This window comes from Pinus tabuliformis, chromosome 1_2, assembly GCF_031772625.1.
Source record: "Pinus tabuliformis cultivar Carrire ecotype Pingquan chromosome 1_2, CPIR1, whole genome shotgun sequence".
Classification (NCBI taxonomy): Eukaryota; Viridiplantae; Streptophyta; class Pinopsida; order Pinales; family Pinaceae; genus Pinus; species Pinus tabuliformis.
The window spans coordinates 57996508-58007347 of record NC_142298.1 but is presented as its reverse complement, the minus strand read 5'-3'; the positions used below and the strand labels follow the sequence as shown (position 1 = coordinate 58007347).

The 10840-nt window shown below is 38.0% G+C and overlaps 1 pseudogene; it reads right to left on the bottom strand.

Moving 5' to 3' along the window:
• Nucleotides 1-3356: 3356 nt before the first annotated feature.
• On the bottom strand, nt 3357-7645 carry LOC149204417 (transcription factor ICE1 pseudogene; annotated as a pseudogene).
• Nucleotides 7646-10840: the final 3195 nt, after the last annotated feature.

Below are 10840 nucleotides of genomic sequence, written 5' to 3'. Positions count from 1 at the left end.
ATGCATATAGTTTCTTTAAAACCTTAGTGAATATAAAAGTCCCACTCTTCCAATTTGATGGTTTTTCATCTTCCAAACCAATTAGTTAATCTTGAAAATGAAAGACTCAAAACTTCATAACTGTTTCCAGCATGATTTTCATATTTTATTTTATTTTAAATTGAGAGAAATGTCCTCTAAATGTCAAAGGTTCAAATTTATTATATATTTAATCATTGTTTACTAGTACTAAAACAATTTCATGATATATAATGTAGCTCACAATATGACCAGACAAATGAGAAATAATTAAACGAATGGAATAATTGCCTTTGCCCTGCTGCTATTAGTATTTCCCTTCTAAATGGCACTACATTTTTTAAAGATGCCTACTCTCACAAGTGGCTAGTGACCACAAAAGTTGCAAAGAACGCTGAGGGTCCTTTTATCCAAAACTAGAGACACATTACTTTTCACGGCATTTTATTCAACGCTAGAATAAGGGTAAAAGTGTATTCTAATATTTTCATTGGTCTTTCATTAACTAAATAAGATTTCATTCTAAAATCTCAATTTCTCTATGAATTGATCTTCTCATTTAATTTAAGATCATTAAAAAAAATTATCACAATAAGCCTTACACAAGTCCATGGTATTCAATCTATGTTTCCACTAGAAGATTCCACCACCCATAGAATAATCATTAACGTGACATATAGGGTATTTCAACACATCCTAATCTGAATTCTCACGCTTCATAGTCGTTTACTTCTCAAATTCGAGATTTGTTATTATGACTTCCTCTATGAAGAATGACAAATATACTATCTGAAAGATAATCCTACTATTCAAATGGAAAATCTACTATATCTTAAATAAGAATAATGATAAGTTACTATTGTCAGAATAAAAAGCCACCCTCGTATGTCAAATAGAACTAACTAAATTCTTTAGATTGGGACACATTTTGGGTATAAATTACTGGCTCAAAAATTGCAAATTTTCAGTGCAAATATTGTTCACACCATCCATATATTTAATAGACACTGAGGTTGGTATCAAAACAAAGACCTCAGGTATAGATTAGTGGGAACAAAACTGCAAATTTCAAATGTAAAATATAGTTCACCTCATTCTTCAATCAGAATTCTGAGACCATTACAGAGTTTGTTCAAAACATTCAAGTGACACATCCTTCGACCAAATTTAATCATTGTGATGTGACAGAGTTAACTATACAATTAATGAACTTGGGCTGCATGTCCAAGCAATGGAAGATTGTTGATCTCATTACCACATTATAAAGATGGGATATTCATACATTGTCATTTGTAATAGCATGGTTATTGTCTTATTCACTTGGATTGGCAAATGTTGGTCTCTCAACCTCTTCTTTGTACATCTTGAAGAGATCCGCATATTCATAAAAATGGGGAAGGTTATCTTGTTGGAAGTACTAGAGTATATAATGGCAGTGCCTTCCTTTACTTTGGATTAAGTAATTGAAGTTGTTTCTTTCATTTTCACCTTATTTGGGATCATTGAGACAACCCTACCAATCATGCATTTCAAAACAACACAATGTATTAGTATTGTTATTCAATGAAATAATTAAGAGGTTTTATTGTTATTCATTGTGTGAGACATAGAATTCAAAGTTGTGTAACCCCATTGAACAAGAGGTAGAATTAAGTGGCCTAGAGTACATTAACAAAGGTGCCATAGTAGCTCTTTATGTGCTATCCAATTGAAGTATACATTCGAACAAATAAGACCAAAAAAAAGTACAAATTCGAAAGCAAGCACAAGCTTGGCCTAATTATCTCTAACTCTACCAAGTTTGATGGCTTAATCAAAATGCCTAGAAGCCTAAGATCAAAAGTACATGTCCTAAGACTATCAAAGTTTGAGGTTGAGTTCAAAATGATTATAAATCAAGATGGAGGGGAAGTGCAATATTTGTCAAAGTTTTCTTGGACCAGATAATTACAGTCTTTTCAAACAGAACGGTATAACCAGTTTCAAGGCCTTGCCTCAAACTACTAATTTTTGCAAAATTTGTACCAAAATCAATATAAATATTTTAGTTTTTAAATACCAAAAGAATTGAATTATGTGGATGTGTAAGATGCCAATTACAATTATAGATATAAACGTCGATAGATTAAGGAACGAGAAAATTTATACCAAAAAAAAAAAAAAACTGTGCAGTAATCAAATAAACCTCTCCAAGAATGTGGGAAGTTGGAATCTATTGTTTGTGTGCAAGCAGTTGGCCTCATTGACAGAAAATAATTATTACTTCTACATGTTCTGAGAGATGCCACATTCCAAGTTACTATGCTTATCTAAAAAAAAGAACAGTTAAAAAGAAAAGAGAAAGGAAAACAAAACTTGATGATTGGTGTGCTAGCAATTTCGTTTAAATTTAGAATAAATGATGAGGTCGTTGATATAAAAAGAACAAGCTACATCAATCTTAGAAGGTGCCCCTCGCTTGGACACCTGAGCTTTTATTGCCTCATACAATAAGCCAACAGCTCTTAAGCATTCATGACTCGTATTCTAATTGGGCCTTGACAATACAATATCTTGCATATGTGACACGCTGCCGGAAGATGGCATGAATTCTATGCCAGTAAAGTGTAACAACCCTCAAATACTGAAATATGCTCGCTTATTTCCATCTCCATTGGAAATTTACCATAAGCATATATATAATCAAAGGAACGACTTCACAACCAAAGTGCTTGCAATATCTTTATAGCCCTAATCAAAAGCATTTTGTCAAGCAAGATAACAGCCACATGAGAGCATATTTATATGTCTTGAATATCCAAGAGTCTACTATTAGTCCCAAGTGGATACTATTAGTCTATTAACGAAGACTAACCAGTTAGAACAATGGAGAATGTAACAAATTTTAAAAAAAGGATATTTTTCCCATTATAATGGACAACAATAGAAAGCAGGTTCTCAATAGTATTGACCACCTCCACATTCAATGCAACCCAAATAATAAAAAGTGTTTTGAACTTTAGATTGAAGAAGGGAAATTGCAAAAACTTACTTAATAAAAAGTTAAAAACAGCACAGCTTAGAGACAGTATTTAGAGTGCACTCGTATATGATCTCTAAACATGAGGAACTTGATTCCTTCCTTTCCAAGAAGGTAAATTCGTTTTACCTTCGAGTCCTTCCAGCAAGACAGTAAATTCTACCAAGTGTTAAAATGAAATAATGATAGTTTTATTTAAGAAAGTAATGCTTGCAGTTGCCCAACTCTTTGCAAAGAACTTGTTTACAAAAATACCACCATCTGTTTGCATTTCTCATATGAAAGAAAACCAACAATACGTAGGGCAAGATGTCGCTTGTATGTTCAGATGCCAAACTTCCAGCTTTTGGGGATGGAGGAGATATAATTCTAAATAGACCTCTTAGAATTGGAACATATTAGAAGCAATGCTCAGCCCAGGACTCGGAACAATCACAGAACGACCTCCTGTTGATGTTGCATGATTACTCGTAGCAACTCCAGATTGACATCAGTGGACAGTTGCCATCCCCATAAGATGCTTAATTTGATATTTTCCAAGCACATCAGCTGGGTCAGAGCAATTTGAGAAGTTATGTCATAATATACATATTTTGCAGCCCTGGGCATTCTTTAGGCTATATTGCAGTATGACAGCTTGCAGTATGTAGCAGCACAGCTTTGATCTCCTCAGGTGCAATTTTTCCTTCTTTAGCTTGCTCTGCCCGAAATACATCTAGTGCAAATCCATTGAAGCAACTGATGACTGCTTGTTGAACATCAAGCCCAAGCCCATCCAGTGCCCTCATAGTGGAGAGTAGCAGTCCAGGCCATCTAGCACAAAACATATGGATATTTAGGGCATGCCCTTCCCTCATCTGAACTTCCACCCTTGCAGGCTGTGCATTAGGACTGGGAAGTGAAGTTGGGCACTCTTCTTTCACTCGGCAAGGCAAAGAAGGTGTTGTAGGTGTCAAAGGATGGAAATTAGATGCGCCAGGTAAAATAGGTCCCTGGGACGTAGATTCAAGCTCATTGTGAAGGTCGTTTATCTTCTGAAGAAGCTCTTTCCAGTGGTGACAGTGATGATGAGTATGAAGAGGAGCCTATTCCAAAGGACTGTGCACGGATTGTTTGGACAAACCTTTCCGAGACTATAGGGAAAATTAGTGACATTGAGGTGCTTGATAGAGTGTTCTTTCATGGTGATATTGTTGCCTCAGCTTCAGATCCATCGAGACAGATGGGCATGGTGGTTAACGTGGATCTTACACTAGATTTGTCAACTCCCACATTAGTTGCTATCAGAGACGTTTCCAGTAGAAATCTTCATCGAATAAGGGCATTTGCATAGGGTGATTATGTAATTCATGGGCCTTGGCTTGGAAGAGTTGATACAGTGGTTGATGATGTGACAGTTATATGTGATGATGGATCAAAATGTAAACTAATGAAGGCCGACCCTGATCGCCTTATTCCCATCTCCAAGAATCTCCATTATCCTTACGTTCCAGGACAGCGTGTCAGGGGCAGTTCCTCAGCAGTTTTCAAGAATGGTATATGGCTGTGAATGGAAGAAAAATAACAAGGAAGCTACAGTAGGTGATGTGGAACTGGGATCAGTTTGGGTCAACTGGATTGCTGCAGCGAATCCTGGTTACGATTTTCAGTCAAATATCATCCCTGCAGAGCAACAGGACCCTGAGCAGCTAAATTTATTGTCTTGTTTTTCACATACTAATTGGCGGTTAGGCGACTGGTGCCTGCTTCCTAGGATGTCAGAAAGGAAGAGGTCAAAAGTTACTCTGCTCGCCGCAGATGACATTGTTGTCCACAATGAAGATAACATTCGTGATGGGGTGCTATCTGTGGGCAACAAACAGACTAAGGTAGATGTGATATGGCAAGATGGCACAAGGACATATGGCGTAGATTCTAGAACATTGATTCCCATTTATAATCATTTGGAGTATGACTTCTTTTTTGAACAATATGTGTTGAAGAAGGATTCGGATGATGACGGTGCTTCTTCTGAAGGCAAACGAGTGGGAGTTGTAAAATGTGTGGATTCAAAAGAGCGCACAATAAGAGTGAAGTGGGTCAAGGCTATGGATTGTCTTGAAGATACACACAAATTTGATGGCGAGGAGTTGGTAAGTGTGTATGAGCTAACTCACCATCCATATTACTACTACTTTGTTGGGGACATCGTTACGTGTCTCTTTCCTGTATATGGGGAAACAGAGGTGCCTGCCATTGTCAATCAGTTGGTTGGACAAATAGAATGTAAGGATGAAACAAGACCCAAAATGTTTTTGGAACTACAGATCTATCTAGAAACCAAAACACTCTGATGAAAAGAGAGAAGGCAGAGCTTGACAAGAGTCTCGAAGAATCTAATCTATCTTGGATTGGGAATGTCATAGGTCTTCAAGGATGGAGACATCGAGGTAGCATGGGCAATTGGAATGGTGTCAAAGGTTGGACCTCAACAATTATTTGTGGTTCGTGGAGACAAAGATGATGCATCGGTCTGCAATAATGCCGAAGAAGATGATAAAAATGGTCCTGCAGGCTGGAAAACTGTTGATTTTTGACTTAGTTAAGTTGATATTCGGTAACCTTGATATGGAACAGAAAATAGAGGAGGATATAGTACACATGGAACAGAAAAAGGAGGAAAATACATTGCATAGCTTGCCTAGTAGCAGTGGTCATGACCTAGGTCACTTCAAATAGTTTGATAATGTAAAGGACCCTATGGATCACTTCTACCACCAAGAAACAAACCAGCATATTAATAAGCGGAAATGGATGAAGAAAGTTCAGCAGGAATGGAACATTCTCCAAGAAAATTTACCAGATACAATATTTGTGAGAATCTATGAGGATAGGATGGATTTGCTCAGAGTTGTGATTGTTGGAGCAGCTGGGACTCCATATCAGGATGGGCTTTTCTTCTTTGATATTCATTTTCCATCCGAATATCCTAACGTACCCCCTTTTGTACACTACCATTCTCGTGGGTTATGGTTGAATCCAAATCTGGGAAAGTGTGTCTGAGTCTTTTAAAGACATGGGTAGTGATGAGATGTTGCACGAAATGAAGGTTTCAAGTTTACTCCAAATTTCAGTTCGATACTAGGGCTGAGACGGTTGTAGCTGATTCCATTGATGTCGTTTGTACCTAGAAGTTATTCTTTCGAATACTCAATTGCATCTCCTAGAATAGAGGCTCGATCCATCTTGCTGATCTTAGGAACATCAGACCGAAGCATGTAAAGCCTATCATTGAGCTTCTTTTGGCGCCTTCGTTCGGCCATCAAATTCTTAGCAGGCAAGCCCTTCTTCTTGCCCTTATCTCCACCACCATTACTATTGTTATTAACAACAACAGCATTCCCAGTGCCTCCTGCAGAGGCCAAGCCATCTTCCCCAATCTGGTCGACCTTATAACTACTATTATTGTTACCGCCAACATCATCCGAATCATACTGAACCCCAGACCCATCATTGCTTTCATCCACATCCTCCTCCTCTTTCTTATCAGCACCCACCGACATCAACTTCCTCTTCCCTTACACATTGCTATTGCTATTGCCATTGGGGCTCTCTTCATCGAGCATTTCAATGCAAGGGGTTGTTGCACCTGGGCTGAGGGAAGTATGCCTGAGAGCAGCCCGCTTCTGAAACAAAGTAGGCTGAGCACCCACTGGGGCACAAATCTCAAGGGGTCTAAGCATCTTCGGGCTGCTAAAATTTAATGGCGCAGGGAGTCGAGGGCTAACAAGGCTACTCAAACCCAGAAGATTGCTCAGATTATTATTGTTCTTGTTGGTGTTGTGATTATTGCTAGCAAACAATCTGGTGTCCGAGAGATTCAGGTTGCTCGCGGGCATCATTCTGGGGCTCAGATTGGAGGTACCACTACCACCCATCTGGCTGTGTGGGCTGCTGAGATTAGGCGTCGGGGTAGCAGCGTTCGTGCGGGGACTCAAACCCGCGAAGCTGGGACTCAGCTACCTAAAAATTCCTCCCGACAGCCTCCCATACAAGTAGCTATTGCTGCTACTGTTGCTACTGGCATTATTGCTGCTCACCAACCCCTCGCAGGCTAACTCCTGGAAGGGACTCGAACCCGCAACGTCCGGGAGCTGGGGAGCATGGTGATGATGAAGATGATGCTGATGATGGTGGCTCCCCCCAGCTAGGAAAGACTGGACCTGCGAAGGGTCCAGGCTGAAAATCGAAGTGGGCGACGATGAACAAGAATTCATGGCGTGCTGTAACAGCATATTGGGAGGCTCGGGATTCGGATTGACCAGAGATGAATAACATCAAAAATCCTTCATATCTATATTGAAACAGGGGCCCTCAGGATGGCTGTTAGCATTTATTCATACTGGCAGTAGTTATATCGTTATTGTTAGTATTGTTGTGAGAAGTAAACCATTCTTCCGCGTCCAGCATTGCCTTGAACGTTGGCAAATTCAAATTCTCGTCATTGTTGCAGTGGAGGTCTGTGGCATCTTCCAGACCCCACATGCCACCATTCACATTCATTCTTGACAACATTTTTATCCCCAATCAATCCTCAATGCTATCAATCTATTTCTATATATATATAACTCACTAGTGTTCTATATATCGATTAATTATGGCGACAACTACCATATATGATTTAGCTTTTATATGCAAGAACCGATTAGTATGAAGCTTTTGGATGCATATTCCAGTGAAATCTAACAACTCTCAGCCATTTCTAGTCCCTAGGATTCGATCCTGCGCCATCTAAAGGGCTGGAAAGCCCGTTTCTTCTACTCAGAACTCGCTCGGCTCAATCTGTATATGAGGGAATATTGGCCTCGATACAACTAGCAGGAAAAACAGAATAAGAGGATAGGGAATAGCCATGCTACCCATGGTTTCTGACACCGAAGAGACAATAGCGAAGTCCTCATTTCCTGGCTCTATAAGAGCACCATTTCCTGGAGACACCTTTTGGGCCTCTGAATCCAACCATCCTCTTTCGGTCTTCAAGACAAACCTGTAGTAGGCATTGGGTCTGTAACTTCCAGAAATGCCAATATCAGTTACGGAATTGCTTAAGCTAAAATGTTGTATCAAGTTATCAACAATTGCTATGAACATACTTACATGGTGAGAGATCGGTAGTATTAATGTATGACTCATTTAAAATGTTATACTAAAGTAGTTGGCCGAGCTCAACATAGACTTCACATAGTTTAATGGATTGTGTGTAAGCATGGGGCTCAAATCTATATGCAAGGTTGTCATTAGTGGGAAGTATAAATTGTGGGTTTAGTGGGCTTGGGTCTAGATTTTGAACCAAAGCTCTGATACCATGTGTAAGAGCCCTATCCTAGGGTCTTCTAACAGATCTATTTCTCTAGAATTTAAATGCAACCAGAGGCAATAATTTACTTTCTTACAAGGCTTTTAAACAATGAAAATTTTACCATTTACATCTTAATCCTTATAACTTATAGTGAACATTCCATTTTAATAAATTTACATGAACAATCTATAGAGAAATACCTGTACCGGTGGCTGGTGGAGATGCCTGTGAGCTACTGCTCCTGCTGAACGCTCCTCTTGACTAACCCAACTGGATTTACCTCCCATCCAACTAGGAAATAATTCATAGTCCAGGAAACCTCCACAGGTTTCCTAGCCCTCCGAGCCCAAGTCCAACCAGATGTAGTGTGTGTGTCCAAGATGAATGATCTAGACCAAGATTAACAATATTTCCCTCCTCTCAACAACCCTCCACAGGTTCCTAAGGTCTCCAAAAATCATAGCTAATCCTAAAATCACAGCCAACCCCAAAATCATAAGCAAGACCCCACATCCCCCCATTTTCTCCCTTCCCCCTTCCCTTTTATACCCTCCCTCTTTTCTCCATCTCAACCACCTCTCGTTAATGTCATTAACTTCTCATCCATCTTTACAGTTGACTTCTCTTCTCCCAAGTAAAGCTGGGAGTACATTTGGAAATGTGACATGAATATAAAATTGGGAAATTAATGGGAGAGGACCATGTCTTCTCCCAAGTAAATCTGAAAGTACATTTCGGAATGTGAGATATATATATATATATATATATATATATATATATATATATATATATATATATATATGGAGAGGACTATGTCTTTTCCCAAGTAAATGTTAGGGTACATTAGGGAATGTGAGATGAATATATATATTGATAATTGGTTGGAGGGGACCATGTCTTCTCCCAAGTAAATGTGAGGGTACATTGGGGAATGTGAGATGTAATTAAATGGAGAGGACCATGTCTTCTCCCTAATAAATGTGAGGGTACATTGGGGAATGTGAGATGAATATATATATTATTTGAAATAATGGAAGGAGACCATATCCTACCTAAGATTCAATTTGAGAAGGTAAGTTGGGAATTTGAATAATAGAAATCATGAATTTTATATTAGACCAATATTTCTCAATATTTTCAGATAATGTAAACATTAATAAAATTTGCAGGATAAGATTTAAGTGGGGCATTACAGATTTCAATATCGTTTTTGTTTGAGTTAGAATTTTTCACCTCATGTTGAGTAATTTGTTGAATTATATTTGATCAAAGGTAACCATTTATGTTTCAAATCTTAAGGGATCAGTGAGTTGGTATCTTTTATGCCCATGGCTAGACACTTTTGTTTTAGACTAAGACGTTGATCCTTCACACTGGTTGGTGAATATTTTTCTCAATTTAGATGACATCATCTGTGGCATAGCCAATTTTTGGGCACCAACAATGATGGAAAGTGATCTTTTTTTTGATGTTGGATAGATGATGAACTTCCTAAAGTGCATTGGCTTACCTATTGTGATTTTAATATGGTTGATGCTCAAGAGGATAAAGAGGGCTTATGACCAGTGAGGTCATCTCCCCAGGAAAGGAAAACATGGGTCATTCTCACATATTGGCTATGATTTATGACCTTGATAGATTCAATACGAATGAATCTTTTGAGTTGTGGTTTACTTGGCCAAATTTTCAAAATGGGAACTAGAGGGTTATTAAACATCTTGATTGTGCTATGTTCTTTGAGTTAAACACCTTTTATTGTTCAACTTTTTGTCCAAGTTATGGTAGAGGATACCCTCTTTAATTATCAACCAATTCATTTTTTTAATTCTTGGGGAGCTAGAAAAATATTCTCTAAGGGATTGAACACAACGAACATCTCATATGTAATGTTATGAATGGGGGATTAATATTAGGATTCATAAATAATTAACTCCACACAATATAAAGTGAAGGACACATGAGTAGACAAATGATTAATTAATATAATTGAATATCCATCTATGGGTAGTTTAGTTGGTACATGAATAATTTATATAATGTAATAGAGAAAGAGAGGTGACCTTTTGGTTGTAGCCTACTAATAATTTATGAACAATATTAATTATATATTACTTGGTAACCGGTTAAGATTATTTGCCACTAACCTTCCCTTTTAAGCTTGATGTAGGGGTAAGAGACATTATAATTATTACCTCTTGTTGACAACTTCCTTTATAATCCCAAGTAGAGTATGAAATTTGAAAAATTTGATTTGTTGAAGATGTCCATAATATTCTTCTTAGTGCAAAAATACCCTAGATGATCAAATATAATATTAATGGACCTCAATATTTTTGGTATTGGAATGATACACTAGATGACATATAAGTTGAATGGCACCCTAATATTACATTTTGAAGGCCATTGCTCTTGATGAATTCCAAGCTCATCAAATAAATCATGAATCCATATTGTGTCCTATCTAG